Below are 17325 nucleotides of genomic sequence, written 5' to 3'. Positions count from 1 at the left end.
TCAGAGAATGATTCACTATCTTGCTTCCCCCCTTGAGGGGGGAACATAGCTTCTTTGGCTTATTCAGAGGCAAAATATGAAACATGAGTAAATGGGGCCGTGTTGAAAAACAGCAGAGAGGGAGACTTTCAAAATGGAGTCCCTTCAGCCTCCCTATCTTGCTTCAACTCTTTCTTGTAAAATGATCCCTAAATAACTTCTGTATCCGTTTTGAGTAACCTGATGTTCCTGAAGTTGATTTCGTTCTTATGTCATTGCTATACTGAGTCAATAAAGTACCTCTTTCGCTTATAAAATAATTAGCTTTAAATGCCCGTCTATCACTTATCGATTGTGCAAAGTGAAAAATAATTTATTTTTGTCTTATTTCCTCATTTAATATGGACAGTCATGTTCTCATTTTGTTACTGTGAGTAAAATTTCTTAACACAGAACAGAGTATCTAGTATCTAATAAGTATATAACTGTTTGTGCATTTCCACTTCCATGAGAAATCCCCTTCTCATCCCTGTGTAATCACCTATATTGTTTCCAGAAGTCTTATTTATTCTTAAACAAAATTTTCTCTTCATTCTTAGCATTGCCTATGGGGAGTAGACAAAATATTCTGGTATTAACCTTATGCAAAGGAAACCAATATGTATTTGTATACATACAGGTTATAACTCAACATTTGTATAGATAGCTGTACAATTGTTATAACCTGTATGTATACAAATTATACATATATCTATATATATAGAGAGAGAGAGCATTATACATGGATACATATGTGTATGTGCCTCAGTGCATTTCTCAGCATGTTCATATTAGTATAAAAGAGGGAAAGGGATATACTTTGTAATAGATAATATACCCTTTGTTGGAATACAAATGATAAAGAAGTAACAATAGGTATGGCCTTTGATTCATTTTTAAATGACCTTTCTTCTCAAATGTAAGTGAATCAAGTCAAATTCTTTAATTTGAAAAGAATCTTTTTTTAATTTGACAGTGATTAAAGCTCAAGTTTCTGACAAGAGGCCATTTATTAGACTGTAACAATAAAAATGAACACCAATGTTTATTAAGCCCTGAATCTTTTCTCTGGGAGAAACTGTCTTGTCCGTTGTTTGTCATGAATGCTCTTTGCCCATAGCGGATATGAATGAGTATTCTGGGGCACTCCATCCTTGGTATTGCACTCCCTTTAAAGCCTACTGCTTATGGAAGACTAAGGGTCTAAATGATTCCAAAAGCCAGTGGTGTTCTTAGTTCAACATCATGGTTTCTTTACTAATAAGAGCCATTCACAAATTTACTAGGCATTGCCTTCATCACTAACTACATGCTATGTTTTCCTCATCATACATCTCAAACCTGCATTATGTTTGGCTGCTTTGCTCCCAGGCGCCCTGCCTCAATTCAGTTCTCAAATTTGAGCACTCTCTCATGCTCCCTCCCTCCCTCCCTCTTCTCTTTTTCTTTCTTACACACTGTTCAGTAGAGATATTTTACCAAAATTTTGGTTCCTCTACCCCATTGCTTAGAGTTAGAATCAGTGGCTTCAGCTCGAAAGACCTTTACCCCTTCATCTGTGACCGCCACCTAGACAGTTTGTTCATGTATTAACCTATCTCTTATGACATGGGTTTTAAATCCAGCCTGCAGAAGCCAAGGCAACCTAACAAGGTTTTGTATTCTAAGTGCTATTCTAGTTTCTTCCCCAGAGCAGCTGACCCACCAAATACATGGTGGGTTTTTGTTTTTTTTCCCTTCCTTATTGCAGATGATGATTAAGTAAATCTTTTGCTGTTACAAACATGGATTACTGTTTTTAAAATCTCCAGTATTAGTTTTCTCACTTTTTGCCATGCAGCTGTTAAGTCAATGCCACATATTTTTGGGTTTTGCTAAGGCAGAACGCTGCTTCAAAAAGTCACTTTCTGTGTTAGGATGCTAATTTTCTATATTGTTAGGAGCTATATTTAATAAAGAAAGAAAAACTGTCCATCCCAGAGTCTTCATCCTAGTATTACAAAGAAGTCAAAAGAAATGTTCAAGAAACAAGTTATTTTATGGTAAATATGTAAAAAATGCAAAATATGAAAGGCAACTTGAGAAGGAATAGGAATAAAACACAGTAAAAGTAACATCCCATTTAAAAAAAGAGAGAAATTTTAAAAAATTTAGCCCTTTGAAAATACCTGCATTGCACTTTTTAAAATTATGAATTGGGTGTTATACTTAAATAACTAAATCTCCCTCCAGATATCAAGAAGTCAGAATAAAAAAAAAAAAGCCTTCAAACAGAACAAATAAATTGTTTCATTACTATTAAGCCAACATCTTCAGACAGTCCTGATTTTTTAGATGAATAATAAGTAACAAAGAAATTTTTTAGAAATGGCTAGTGGTACCATTCTCTGTGAATCAAATAATGATAGCTATAGGGTATATATTCATATAGTTGTATGTATAACATAGGATTAATTAAAGGTACCTAAGGCATTATTCAAGGGTGGAGAGAGGCAACTTTGAGTGAGAGCCTCCCTAAATATAAACAGAGTAGGAAAAAGGAAATTACTTTGTTAAAGGAATGAGCTTCAAGAAATTGATTTTTACTAATGATAACAAATAGAAATGTTCTCAGGAAAGCAAGTTCAAAAGGTTATGAGTCCAGGAAATGACATTGCCAACTTTCGGAAATAATTTCAGTGTATTTTCTAAATGTTTATATAGAATAAGAAAAAGAATAAAAACAGAACATCAAAACTCATAGCTACATAATAATGTGAAATTTAAATCTGCTAACATGGAAATAAAAAAAGAACAATCAAGACAAAGGTAGTTCGAAGATATACTTCTAGAACACAAAACAGAAGAACAAACATTAAGATATATTTTGTATTTAGGAAAAGATAAACAAAATAAAGCTTCAGTACTGTGTTTTAAAGTAAATGAAATAAATTTGATACTGATAGCAATTAAAGCATATAATCATTTTTATATTTTATTTACATTTTATTTATTTTTCCATTAGTAATAGTAATGTATGCAATATGGAAAATTGAGCTTCTATCTTAACACTGCCCCTAGCTTTATTTATTTACCAATAAAACACTTTTAAAGATAATGTAATGGCAGTACTATCTTATATTGAACTTTGGTAAGCCCACATAGTTTCTCTTTTCTTTTTGAAAGTTATTTACTGTTCCCCCCACCACACACACATTGTGTTTCTAAGTCCAAAAATTGTTTTTTGATATTTTATTGAGCCACAGAAAATTTATATATAATTTATTTATCAACCTACAAAAAAATTAAGTCTTTAGAATGTTAAGTAGTTTATCGAAAAACATGGCATATTTTTTAAATTTTTTTATGTTATTTGTATCCCAGGATACCATTTTTTGTCTTTTTCATTTTATGTTTTTGTTGTTGAGATAACTATAGATTTACATGAAATTGTAAAAAGTTTTTTTGAATATTGATATTAATGTGATCTTTGTATAGTTAGTCTATTGATGTGGTACATTACTTTGATTGATTTCTGATTGTTAAACATGTCTTCCATAACTAGAATACATACTTGTAGAGTATAATACTTTAAGATACTATTGGATTTTATTTGCTAAGATTTTGTTGAGAGCTTCAACATCTGTATTAAAGAAAGATATTGATCTGTAGTTTTTTATAATACATTTATCTGCTCTGGTTATAAATTAGTCATCAAATTATTTAATAGATATAGGTCCATTCATGTCATTGATTTCTCCTTGTTTGAGTTTTGGTTTGTGCTTTTCAATTATTCTATTTCATCTACATTATTAAATTTGCAGTCATGGAGCTATCTGTATTATTCTATTATAATCCTTTTAAAGTCCTTGAGATCAGAAGTGATGACATTCTCTCATTTCTGATATTTGTGGTTTATGTCTTCTTCTTCCTGGTTAGACTGTGGGTTTTTCAATTTTATTAATCTTTTCAAAGAACTAGCTTTTGGCTTTGTTGATTTTTCTCATTATTTTCTTGTTTTCAATTTTATGCATTACTTCTGTAATTTTTAGTATGTCTTCCCTTCTGTTTGCTTTAAATTTAAAGTCGTTCTTTGCTCTCATTCCCTGAGGGGATGTTTAGGTTATTGATTTTTGGATATTTTTTTCCATATATACATTCAGTATTATAAATTTCCCTCTAAGCACTGCTTTTGCTGCATCACACAAATGTCTTTAGTTATCTTTATATTTTTATTATAGTAAAAATATTTTCTTATGAGAATTTTTCACTGAGCCATGTACTATATTAGAAATGTGTTATTTAATCTCCAAGTATTTTGGAATTTTCCAACTGTCCTTATGTTACTGATTTCTAGTTTGAATCCAGTTCTGAGAAAATACTTTGTATGATTTCTGTTCTTTTAAATCCATCAAACTATGTTTTATGGTGTAGAATGTCGTCTGTCATGGTGAATGTTCCATACAAACTTGAGTACTATGTGTTCTTTGCTGTTGTTGGATGGAGCTTTCCATAAATGTCATGTTCAGATAGCAGGAATTTCCTGTAGGGGTGAATTCCCTTATTCTCTGCTTTCCTTGAACCAACCAAGATCAACAACTGTAGGGCTGCTAACCCTATCATCTCTTTCCTCACTCCTACCTCCTTGCCTCATTGAGAGACTGATTCCTTCAGAATTTCTTATCTATGTAATTCCTCAGCAACCATTATCTTTTTTGCTTATCCTTAGACTCTTTTGAAATCAAATGGAATCATTCTAGATCATGCATTGATATATCTTTTGTTTCAAATAAGGTATGTTAGGCTTTTCAGACAAAGTATACTCCTGTCGGGCGCCTGGGTGGCTCAGTGGGTTAAGCTACTGCCTTCGGCTCAGGTCATGATCTCAGGGTCCTGGGATCGAGTCCCGTATCGGGCTCTCTGCTCAGCAAGGAGCCTGCTTCCCTTTCTCTCTCTCTCTCTCTCTGCCTGCCTCTCCATCTACTTGTGATCTCTCTCTGTCAAATAAATAAATAAAATCTTTAAAAAAAAAAAAAAGTATACTCCTGTCTTTGGGGTATGGCAGAGCATGTTGGTTTTACAGGATTGTCTGACATCCACAAGGATAAGTTGATCAATGTACTGTGTCAGATCTTCCAAAAAGTTTTGTCCGGTTGGGCCAGTCACATGAAAATTGTTTGACATTACTCTAATAGGAATAGTTTTCTAAAAAGCATCCTAAAGTAAAAATATTTGAAGAAATTCTGTTAGTAAATAATATAACTATGGGCTAAATGCATGAAAGTTCAATAAGATGTGTTAATAAACTGCAGGGGGACAAAATCAGTAATTAGGAAAAAATTATTAGAAATTAAGTAAACACCTTATTATATGCTAATCATAAAAACCAATATTTTAAAGCACCATTTTATGTTTTGTATGAAACATTTGTTATAATGAATGTGATTTTTTAAAAAATGGAGACAGTGATGAGGTAACAAGGTTTAAAAGATCTCAGGATTCTTTCCCTTTTATTTTATTTGTTTACTTTAGAGAGAGAGCACACAGGTGCATGCATGCGGAAGCTAGGGAGATGGGGAGAGGAAAAGAGAGAATCTTAAGCAGGCTCCATGCACAGCGTGGAGACTGACCCATTCACAGCATGGAGACTGATGTGGGACTTGATCTCAGGACCCTGAGATCATGGCCTGAGCAGAAATCAGAGTCAGCCACTTAACTGACTGTGCCACCCAGGCACCCCACAGTACTCTTTCTCTTAAGCAAAAGTGCTCAACAATTATTTATAATATGCATATCCTCCTCTTATAAACCAGAACTGTAATAGAAAATGATAAATGTAATAGAAATTCAAGCAGTTGATAGGGAAAAAAAGAAAAAAACAAATCTCTAACATTTATACAATCTCCTGGTACTGAAGTGTGTATTGTTTCAAATGACTGTTATTTACTTAATAATCTATAAAAAGTCATCTGACTTCTCCATAGATTTTTCTCATGCCAAAGCCCATTAGAGTCTTTCCAGTGAAATATTAAACCCTTAGATTATAAAACTTACAAATGAGCCATTACTGTCTATTAGGTCAGTGCAGGTGTAAGTATAGGCCATCTCTTGGTTAAAATGGCTTATAATATCTCAAAGATAAAAATATCAAGCCTGTACTGCAATGATTTACGATAAAAGATGCCATAAAAATAAAATGCATACATTTTCAAGAAAAGATCACTTGTGAGATGTTTGAAAAAAATTTAATCTCTAAATATTTTAAAAGCATTATATTTCAAAAAATATTTTGCAGCTGTAAATTTTTTAGAAAGATATATATTTAGAGATTACTCAGATGCTATTCTAATTTATTCTGTTATGTGGGAACAAAACTGGAGGAATTATCCTAATTTATATCTAAGCCTGGAAGAACAAGACCAGAGATGAGGATGGAAAAGTAGCAATGTCGAAAAGAGGAAAAAGCACAGTAGCGTTCAAAGATCTAGCCTGGGCTCTGCTGCTAACTAGCTCTGTTATCCTAGCAAGGCAATTCACTTTTTGTGCTTTCAATCTTACTATCTCTAAAACAAAGTATAATGTGGTATAATGTGTAAGCACAATCTCTTGGCTAAACTAATTTCTTAAGTATACGTGCCTTATTTAAAAGAAATTGAATTATAAGTTCAAATGCAAAAAAAATTTAACAAAATAAAAATATACTTAAAATATCTAAAACTCCCAGTAGAGTGTTGAACTAAGAAAATTCTCTAAATAAATAGTATAGAAATAATATGGTATAGAAAGTATACAGTTATAAGGAAATAAAAAACCATAAGCTTGTTGACCAAAATTGAGATTGACATTGAACATCAGAGGTAGAATAATCACATAATTCCCAATTGCTTTTGTTCAATCAATGTGATATCCTGGATTGGACCCAGCAATAATAACAAAAGGACCTAGGTAAAAATTAAGAAACTATTAATGTAAGTATGAATTGTAGTTAATAATAATGGATCTATAGTGTTTCATTAATTGTGACAAATATATATTACTAATGTGTGAGACATTAGTAATAAAAGGAAACTGAGCTTGAGCATATGAAAATTTTAACACCTTTAAAATTTCTCTGTAAATCTAAATCTATTCTAAAATTCATTTTTTCTAGATGAAAGTTTTTCTTGTTAGCCTAGCTAGTTTATCAATTTTTTTAAGAATTTATGTATGTATTAGTCAGAGAGAGAGAGAGAGCGCACACAAGCAGAAGGAGAAGCAGACTCCCTGCTGAGCAAGGATCCTGATAAGAGACTTGATTCTGGGACTTGGGGATCATGACCTGAGCTGAAGGCAGACGCTTAACTGACTGAGCCATGCAAGCATCCCTCTAGTGTATCAGTTTTATTTAAATTTTCAGACAACTAGCTTTTGGCTTTAATTTTTTTTTCTGTTATTTTAAATTTAGTTGATTTCTACTCTACTTGTTTTTATTATTTCTTTTCTTCTACTTGCATTAGGCTTAATCTATTCTTATTTCTCTGGTTTCCTAAGGTGAAAACTTAGATTACTGGGGCGCCTGGGTGGCTCAGTGAGTTAAATCCTCTGCCTGCAGCTTAGGTCATGATCCCAGGGTTCTGGTATCAAGCCCCACATCAGGCTCTCTGCTCAGCAGGGAGCCTGCTTCCTCCTCTCTCTCTGCCTGCTTCTCTGCCTGCTTGTGATCTCCGTCTATCAAATAAATAAATAAAATCTTAAAAAAAAAAAAGAAAAGAAAACTTAGATTACTGATTTTAGATCAACCTTCTTTTCCAAAGTTTATTCCATGCTATAAATTTTCATTTAACCACTGCCCTTGAATCCCACACATTCGTACATATTGTGTTTTTATATTCACTTACTTCAAAATATTTTAATTTGTGTTATGACTTTTTCTTTGACTCATAAATTATTAGTAGTATAATGGTTAATTACCAGTTATTTGGAGGTTTTCTAGTTATCTATTTTTGAATCTACTTTAATTTCATTTTGTTCTGAGAATGAACAGATTGGAATAATTTCCAGTTTGTATAATTTGTATATAATTTGTATAATTCTTATTTTTAAATCTGTGAAAGTATGTTTCATGCCCCAAAGGTGGAAAATCTTGGTTAGTATTTTGTATGACTTGAGAATAATGTGAATATTGTATATTCTGCCTTTTTTATATTGAGCATTCTGTAAATGTCACTTAGAACAAGTATATTTATATTGCTGTTTAGGTCAACTATATCCTACTGATTTTCTTCCTGTTTGACCTGTCACTTACTGAATGAAAAGTGACTAAATTAGTGGATTTATCTATTCTATTTTTAGTTCTATTGGTTTTTCTCTCATGTGTCTTGACACTTTACTGTTGAGTTTATATTTATTTATTTACATATGTATTTATTTATTTTAAAGATTTTATTTATTTATTTGACAAACAGATCACAAGTAGGCAGAGGCAGGCAGAGAGAGGGGGGAAAGCAGGATCCCTGCTGAGTAGAGAGCCTGATAGGGGGCTTGAACCCAGAACCCTGGGATCATGACCTAAGCCAAAGGCAGAGGCTTTAACCCACTGAGCCACCCAGGTGCCCCTTGAGTTTATATTTATTTTGTTTGTTTTATTTTCTTAGAGGATCGATCTTTTATCATTACTTAATACATTTAATTATCCCTGAAAATCACCCTTGTTCTGCTTTGTCTGTAACTGATATAGCTAATTCAGATTTATTTTGATTAATGTTAGCATAAAATATTTTTCTCCATCTCTTTGCTGTCCTTTTATCTATTTCCTTATATTTAAAATGAGTTTCTTTTAGACAACATGTAGGATTTTGGTTTTGTTCATTTATCAGTTCTGACAGTTTGTCTTTTAATTGGTATATTTAGACCATTTATATTTAACTATTACTATAATTCAATACATACCATATTTGTAACTTCTGTATGTTGTATTTGTTCTTATTTCATCCCCTCCTTTACTTTTTCTGTTTTTCTTTGAGTATTTTACAAGGTCATCTCTCTTAGCACACTAATTACACTGCTTTTTGAAAAATTTTAATGATTGCTTTAGAATTTTCAATACACATACTTAACTACTCTAAATATACCTTCAAATTACATTATATGGCTTTACATATAGTACAAATACTTAAAATAGAGAATTCCTAATTCTTTCCTCTCTTTTCTAGTAACTTCACTGTCATTTACTTATCTATATGATACAATCCCCAAAACATTGCTACTATATTGAAATTAGCAAGTTGCTTTAAAATTAAGTATTAAAAAGTAACGTATTTCATCTTCACTTAGTCTTTCTTTGTGAATTCTTTCTCTTTATCCTGATCCAAGTCTCTGATCTATATGCTTTGCTTTCTGCATTTAGAATTTCTTCTAAGATTTTTCAGTGCAAGTTTGGTTAACAATGAATTACCTCGGTTTTTGTTTCATGAGAAAAATCTTTATTTCTCTTTCATGTTTGAAGGGTAGTTTCAATAGGTAGACTTTTTTTTTTTTTGAAAATTTAAATATATCTATATCTATTCTTAAATATTTCCCTCCATTCTATTCTTTTTTCCGAGATTTCTTATGAGAGGCCCACTGTAATCTTATATTTGCTCTTCATTGGATAAAGTGATTTTTTTTCATCTGGCTTATTTTATTTTACTTTTTAAAGTGATGTCTACACCTAATATGGGGCTCAAACTCATGACCTGGAGATCAAGAGTCACATGCTCACCAACTGAGTCAGCCAGGTGACCTTCATCTGGCTTACTTTAAAATTTCTCTTTGTCTTGTCTGCAGTTGGAATATGGTATGTTTAGCTGTAATGACTTGTCTGTTTTAGTTTTACTTTTGTTATTGTTTGTTTGTTTATGTTGCTTTTACTCTTCACTCTGCTTGGTGTTGTCTGAGCTTCCTGGTTCTGTAGATCAGTTTCTGTCATCAATTTTGGAACCTCTTAGCCATAATTACTTTTTTTTTTTCTGATTCTCTCTTTTTTTCTCCTCTGTTATACATTACACGTATTTTATACTTTTGAATTGTCCCAAAGTTCTTAGATGCCCTATTCTACCTTTCTCATTCTTTCTTTCTCTTTTTATTTCACTTTTGTAGGCTAGTAACATTTGAGGAAGGTGAACATTCTCTGGTCTTCCAATTATATCTCATTATTTTAGTGGCCTGTAAACTTCACATCAGTTTCTACCTCTGTTCCCTCCTCATCCCCCACCATCTATTTCCTTCTCTAGCTACAATATTCTAGAGCCCTCATGACTCTTGTTTTTCTCTTTTCTGTTGAAACACAAAGGCTGGATGGTGTTAAGACTAGGCTCAGAATTGTGCTCAAGTTCTTTCCCCAAGAGAGTGAGCCTTTGTTATGGTGAAGGCTCTAGACATGTTGCATACTGATTATTCTTTCCTTTTCTCTACCAGAGCCATGAAGGTGTCCTTCTTGGATCCTCACTTTGAGAAACTGGTGAGACTTCTAGAGGTAATCTGTGGTCCTGAGGACTTTCTCCTTCTCAACACTAGTGCATATTCAGCAGTGCATCAAAATTACCTGGTAAGTGTTCCAGCCAGTTTATCGCTCCTGTGCCACTTACTCCAGGTAAGCAAATTTCTTTGCTAGACGGGTGGGTCCTGTTTCTACATACTTGGGGCTCTGCACCCTCAGCTCTCTGATTTGTCCTAGATGTCACTGATTTTTGGTTTTTCCAGCTTGATCTTGTTATAAGGATGATGTGATGATTTCCAAGTTCTCTACATGTAAGAAATGAAACCCAAAGTGTAATTAAGGACTTTTAAGCGTAAAATTCTTAACTAGTGGTTTCCAAATGCTTGTCCTATTTATTTATTTATTTTTAAATCAGAATGGCTGTGGAAGTAACATCTAGTCAGCTTCTTAGAAAAACAGATTCCTAGAGATTCTCTTTCAGAAATGTTGTGATCTAGACACTAGTATTGTTAAAAACTGCCCTTGGTGATTCTGTTGTGCAACTGGATTATAGAAACTACAATTCTAGAAAATAAAAGTTTTTTTGGCTGATGCTATCAATTCATTATTCTCTGTTTTCTACCTCTTCTAATATCTAGCATACAGCTTAGCTTATTTTAAAGCAGTTACTATGATCTTAAATAGTCTGTTTTTTTAATATTTCTTCAAGAATTTGGTCCCACAGAATACTATAATCCAACTCATGGTTATCATCAATTTGTCTCAGGCAAAAGATAGCATATTAGGTCACATTTGACTGTAACCAGTTATCTATTAAAATTCTAGAAAGACCTTCAAAAGATGATACGTGGAAGTATTGATCAGTTTTCTTAGAATGATAGAAGCAATCCATTCCATTCGTTGACAGGGAGGGAATACCCAAAAGTACTTTAGAATTCTGTGGTAGAAAATGGCTAAAATTAATTAGGAAGATATATTTAGGGGTTGAACAATTTGGTACATAAAGTGAAGTTGGGGACCATCCTTAATATTCTGTTAATATAAAAATTAATTCAGATCCCAGAACACACTTGACCTGTCTTTTTATAATGCAACACTAAACATATGAGTAGAACCCTAGAGTATTTGATGAAATAAACTTTTTACTCAAAACTGAACCTCATAATTTTGATTTAAAGTTTGTTTATTGTTATAAGTAGTATATGTGTATGTATATGTACATATGTATGTGTATTTCTCTGCTGACATGTATAGTTTTCTATCAGATGTAAGAGACTAAAAATTTGCAGAGACAAGCAGAAGAGAGAAAAGAGTTAGAAAGCTACGTGCTTGAAAAGCCTAGATGTTTATTTCTCCCAAGTAGAGCTTAATGGAAGAGATAAACCCGGAGGGCACTGTTCCTGCTTTTAGTTCTGAAATGCTTAGTCCTGCAGAAAATGTTATTGTCCCAAAACTTTGACATGGTACAAGGGAAATTTTTAAATAAAATTTCTGTACTACTAAAATATTAATTTTCAAGTTCCAGAGGCCCGAGTAACAGATGATGTCACTGGGCACAAATCTATGAAAAATTTTTACCAACACTAGAGAATCTATGATAGTAATAATTTCTTATATCCAAATATGCTGAGGGTAGAATGGTGGTAACCTTGACTAAAACATTTAGAGACTCTTGGCCAACACATAGTGCCTAGAACAAAAGCAAAGTGTTCTTTAATGTATATTGCCACTGGGGGAGCTAGGGAGGAGGAAATAAAATTGTGGTTAATAATACACCACATGATGTGCTGGGTTTTGAATCTTTTGCTCCCTACCAATTACAATATTAATAAAGAAAGTAAAAAAAGATGTGAATCTCATAGCATGCTTTTGATTGTAAACTAACGGCACTGAGAAGATGCTTCCTTGGTCCCATAAGGTGAGTACAAGCTCATTTAAAGTCTGTTTAGCTAGCAAGTTGTCTTTATGGTATATAATAAGGTTTCCCGTACCCTGGATAAGAATAAGGAAATAAAACTTCATCATGGTACATGACACTTCAAAAGGTTTTTTATCTCACTTAATTTAAGATTCATAACTAAAGCCAGGCTATGATTTTATTCTGACATTTCATCTGCTTAGCATAAGGAAGAGTCATCATGACCTCAGAATCGAGCCAGCCACAGTCATTCGGCAATCTAATTTTATACTCAGTGGGCTGGAATACTTTTCATCATTCTGGAAATGTTCTGGTTCATCTAGGAAACACTGGTTCTTGTATTTTATCTTCTTAAATAGATAATGGAGTAGTAGTGATCATGCAGATTAAGATTAAGTTCATTTAATGGTCTTAAAATGTAGATTTAAAAAATCTTGTTAATGAGAATAATCCTCTTTAGGTATTTTGCCAGATGCTTGGTAACAACTGTTCTTGAGTGCAATTTATCCTGAGATATTTGCTTTTTGAAGTTTTCCTGATTAAGTGAAACAGAAGTAGTTAGAAGGCAATTTATACTCCTCTCAGTTCCAGATTGATCTGCAACACAGATTGAATTAGAGTTAACTGCTAAAAATGTTCTTTCTCATGCCTTCTTTTTCAAATTCTTGTGTACTTACTATTCCCCTCTTTAACTTTGTTTTAATCTGATGCAGTTCTGCTCAGCATATATAAAACCAGTGGCGTAAGAACAATCTGTAACTTTTTCAAAGAATTACATATCAAGATTCTAGCCCTTCTGCAGGTGGATAAATGACTAATACATTTTTTTAATGGAGTGATTGATTAATCCTACTAAACTCTAGATAAAAACTGAGGCCCATTCTTGATTAACTAAAGCATCAACATACTTTGAATGAGGGCTTTGGGAAGGAGATGAAAATAATAAAGACTATCTAGTCAGTGAGTTGGGTATATGTGGGCAAGCCCTCTAAGGAAAAGTGAAGAGGGAGAAATCCTTGATTAATTGAAAATGCTTTTGTTCCCATTGTGTTAGCATTTATGAAAGTGAAAATTGGGTCACCTGTTCATTTGAAAAATAAATAAAAACAGTAAATTTGTTAAATAAGAACCAAAAAATGCTTGTAACAAATAGGTCTGAAATCATATAGTCCTTGTTAAAATATTTTTTTTAAAAACTCTCCACCACAAATTTCCAAAGAGTAGAATGTTATGGCTGAAGCAGAAACTTAAGGAAAGGAGAAATATCCTGCTAGCCAATTATCTGGTTTTTTTCCCCCTCACAGTAACCCCCCAAATATCTCCAGATAATCCAGAGACTCTGGGTAACAGAATTGGAAAATTATTATTCATTCTTTTTGCATGCCTATAAGCTTATCTGCAGCATTTTTTTCCCAATTCTTTTGTTAAATATCATGCCTCTCAGCAGTGCTTTAAGAAGTGTCTCTTAAAGATGATGAGGTCAAAGAGAGTTGTGACATTTATTAATAATGTTTAAAAGGTCAAAAACAGAGAGCATGTGAAGCATGAAATAATATAGCATTCTATGGCTATGTGTATTAATACCTTACAGCTAGGAGCAGAGTTGGACTGAAGCATGTTATCACTGAGACTACCGGTAAAAAGGACATAGAAACTCATAGATATGCACTGGACAAGATTTATAGTTCTCCAAATGTGATTTGCAGGAGACTGGTTGTCCCCAAAGACATTGTAGGTTGTCTGCCAGCCCAGGTCTCTTAATGTTTGTATTACTTAATTTATTTATATCTTGCCTAATTCCAAAAGTGATTTGGACCTAAAATACATTCAAGAGAAATAATTAAGTAAATGGGCAAATAGCTTAGCTAAGACCCAAAAGTAGACAAAATATGATACATCCATGGAGACGTTACTACTTAAAATAATACATGAGGCCCTCTATTCTTGTCAGAATTGACACAGAAATTAGGATAAGTTCACAAATGTCTACCATAAGAAGAAAAAATAATTCTATTGATTATAGTGTCCATGACATAATTCCAACCTTCTCAGTATTTACAGTCTAATCTGTGAGACAAATACAGATATGCCTAATTTCAATTCAGTGCCTAAATATTGTGATACATTGGTCAAAACATGTGACCTATTGTATTTCAAGATAGGAAGCAATGAGACATGTTGGAATGCTGTTGAAGTACAATCCAGCAACTGAGGTATTTGTAGCAGGAGACAGATGTTAAAGAGGTAGAATTTATAAAATTCAGTGATTGCTTGTATATGGAATATGAAGAAAGGATAGCACCACATCTTTGACTAGTTGCACCATTCTCCAAGATTAATAAACAAGGAAAAGAATATGTTTGAGGCTGCTTAGGAGAAAAACAATTATTTTTGGAACTAAGGACAGAGTGAATTTTTCCGTGTGTATCTTCTACAAGGCAATATAGCACAGTGAGCAGACTTTCTCAACCATATCTTTGTAATTAATAACCACAAACTTCTTTGGTCATTTCTTATATATTCTTCTACATAGTCCAAAAATAATATTTAAATATAGCTAAGTAAAAGCAAGTTTAAGGGTTTCCAAAAGTGTATCATTCAGATAGACAACTTGGAGAGTTGGGCTGTGGATAATTTTCTTATTAAATTCTTTGGATTATTATTAATGGAAACTTCTTCCCTTTGGGGATTATTGGGAAAGCTATTTCTGCCTCTCTCTTCACTCTTGTGATTATTGTTTCTCAGGAGAAGTGATTTATTTGATTTGTAGAATGACAAGAATCTCACAGCTACTGGTTATTCCTTTCTCTATTATAAAGGGCTGAGGTGTTAAATATGACCATTTCAGTGTGGTTTTCTCTTTTCACTTCTAGGCTAGCTTATGGCAACAGATCATTCTTCACTGAATGTAGGTTTGATAAAATAAGCACATCTGGGTACAAGTCTAGGGCTGCCTTTTAGAAGCAAGTTTGAATTGCAGCCTATTTTATCCCCACTCTCAGACCAAGACGAGTATAAAACAGTGATTTATCTTAGGCTGCCTGAGTAAATTTCCCATCCACTGACCAAATCTCCTTGTGCCTGGATCTCAGTTCTGAATTTTGGAAAAGGTGGCAGAAATCTTTATTTTTGTAGCTTTTAATCTACTCTCATCTTCCCAGAAAGAAAACTGATTTTTTAAAAAGATTTTATTATTCACTTGTTTATTTATTATTATTATTATTATTATTATTATTATTATTATTATTTGCTTCCTGCTTGGAAATGCTATTGGTCCTGGAGAGAGGAAGGCAGGCAACCCCGACTTCCTGCCAAGGGTGGCCACGAGCTCTCACTGCTTCCCACTGGGGCTGATGGGGAGGTTCACATACTCGGAGAAGGCCAGGAGGGTTGGAGCTTGGACTGGGCACTGAGGCATGCCACGCAGGCGCAAGTGGGGGGAAGGATTCCAGGTGACTGGGGGCCAGGACCTGGTGAATCAGCAGCAAGCCTAGCAAGTTGTTGTCCACAAAGATCTGGTTTCCACGATGAGGGCCTGGCCCCCAGTTCTGGGACAGCGAATTCTCAAAAGTCTTCAGATGCCCCAGTGCCTTCACATACTCCTCCTTTCCCACCTCTTAATTGGTGTAGATAAGGAAAAGGTATTTTCAATGGAGATTTTCCATGCTGTCAGTCACCATGCCCACCAGGGGCACCTCCCTCCGGTCCACACACCCCAAGGGACTGCCCAGGTATCGTAGGATGGCATTGGACTAATACAAGATAAGGTCTCCATCCTGAAACTTGGGAATCTGCCCATACAGATAGGAGGGCTTGAGTGAGCCTGAAGCCAGATCTCCCTGGCTCCCAGGTCCTCTTCTCTCCAGCTCAGGCCCAGGTTGGCCATCAGCATGTTGTATGCTCCACTTAGTGGACCAGCCAGGTGCCCCAAGAAAACCGATATCTTGGTGCCAATCTGATGTTTGTGTCTGTATTTCAAATCTTTAAGAATCCGTAGTAGTGGATATGCAGTTTTGCTCCAAAAAGAACCCAAGCACAGATCTCTCATTGGGGTGACTTTTGGAGTATTTAAAGAAGAGATGATACATACTATACTCAAAATGGTCTAAAGTAGTATTTTGGTAACTATTTTTTGGAAATGTTTCTAAGTATTTTGATTCTTTGGCTATGCTTGAGAAACAGTAAAAATGCATTGTTTTCCAATTCTAACCAGATAAAATAGATCTGGAGTGGAATCCAATGTGTATATCTTTTAAAAAGGCCACAGAATATTCCGATTCAAATACCCACAAACTACCTAGGAGATACTGTTATAAGTTTAGAAGTAAAATATTTTAGTTGAGCTTTTGTTAAGTATTATCCCCAATAAGCTGTTTTTAAATATTATCCATTTGGAGTTTAAAACTTTACTCTCCAATAGCTACTGAAAAATAACTCCCACCCTCATCACTGTTAATTGAAACAACGTTGGGTACCTGAATTAACACCGATGGTGACCTATATTGTGGGCTGAAATATAAAGCTAACAGGAAAAAAAGTAAATATCATTCTCCTTATAATGGGAACTAGAAAACACGTAAAGAATGAGTAGGAAGCAGCAGAATCAAAAGCCAAGGTCATAATATAGAGAAAAACTTGAGAGACAAAATGTATTGTTTTTCAGCTAAGTTTTGTGGAAGCAAAAATAAGAAAATGTGCGTATATTTTATGAAACCAAGAAAAAATATTAGAGCCAAGAGTAAACCAGTTTGCGACAGAAGAGAAAGAAAGATCACCATAGAGCAATAGAGCCCTGTCTATGTTCAGTGATTACCGAAGCTATAGCAAAATTCCTGCCTACATTTTCTGCTTTCCTTAAGTCTTTGTTGTTTGGTTTGTCTGTGTGTAGTTTGATGCATATTAATCATTATAGTAAATTCTTCTTACTTGGGATAAATTGTAGTTATCTTTACTT

The 17325-nt window shown here is 33.8% G+C and overlaps 1 pseudogene; it reads right to left on the bottom strand.

Annotated features, from left to right (window-relative positions):
• Nucleotides 1–15702: 15702 nt before the first annotated feature.
• LOC116872312 lies at nucleotides 15703–16263 on the bottom strand (annotated as a pseudogene).
• Nucleotides 16264–17325: the final 1062 nt, after the last annotated feature.

Source organism: Lontra canadensis, unplaced genomic scaffold, assembly GCF_010015895.1.
Source record: "Lontra canadensis isolate GAN:19392208 unplaced genomic scaffold, GSC_riverotter_1.0 scaffold2, whole genome shotgun sequence".
In the NCBI taxonomy this organism is placed as follows: domain Eukaryota; kingdom Metazoa; phylum Chordata; class Mammalia; order Carnivora; family Mustelidae; genus Lontra; species Lontra canadensis.
Note: the sequence above shows the minus strand (reverse complement) of the source record. Positions and strands in the feature narration are given on the sequence as shown.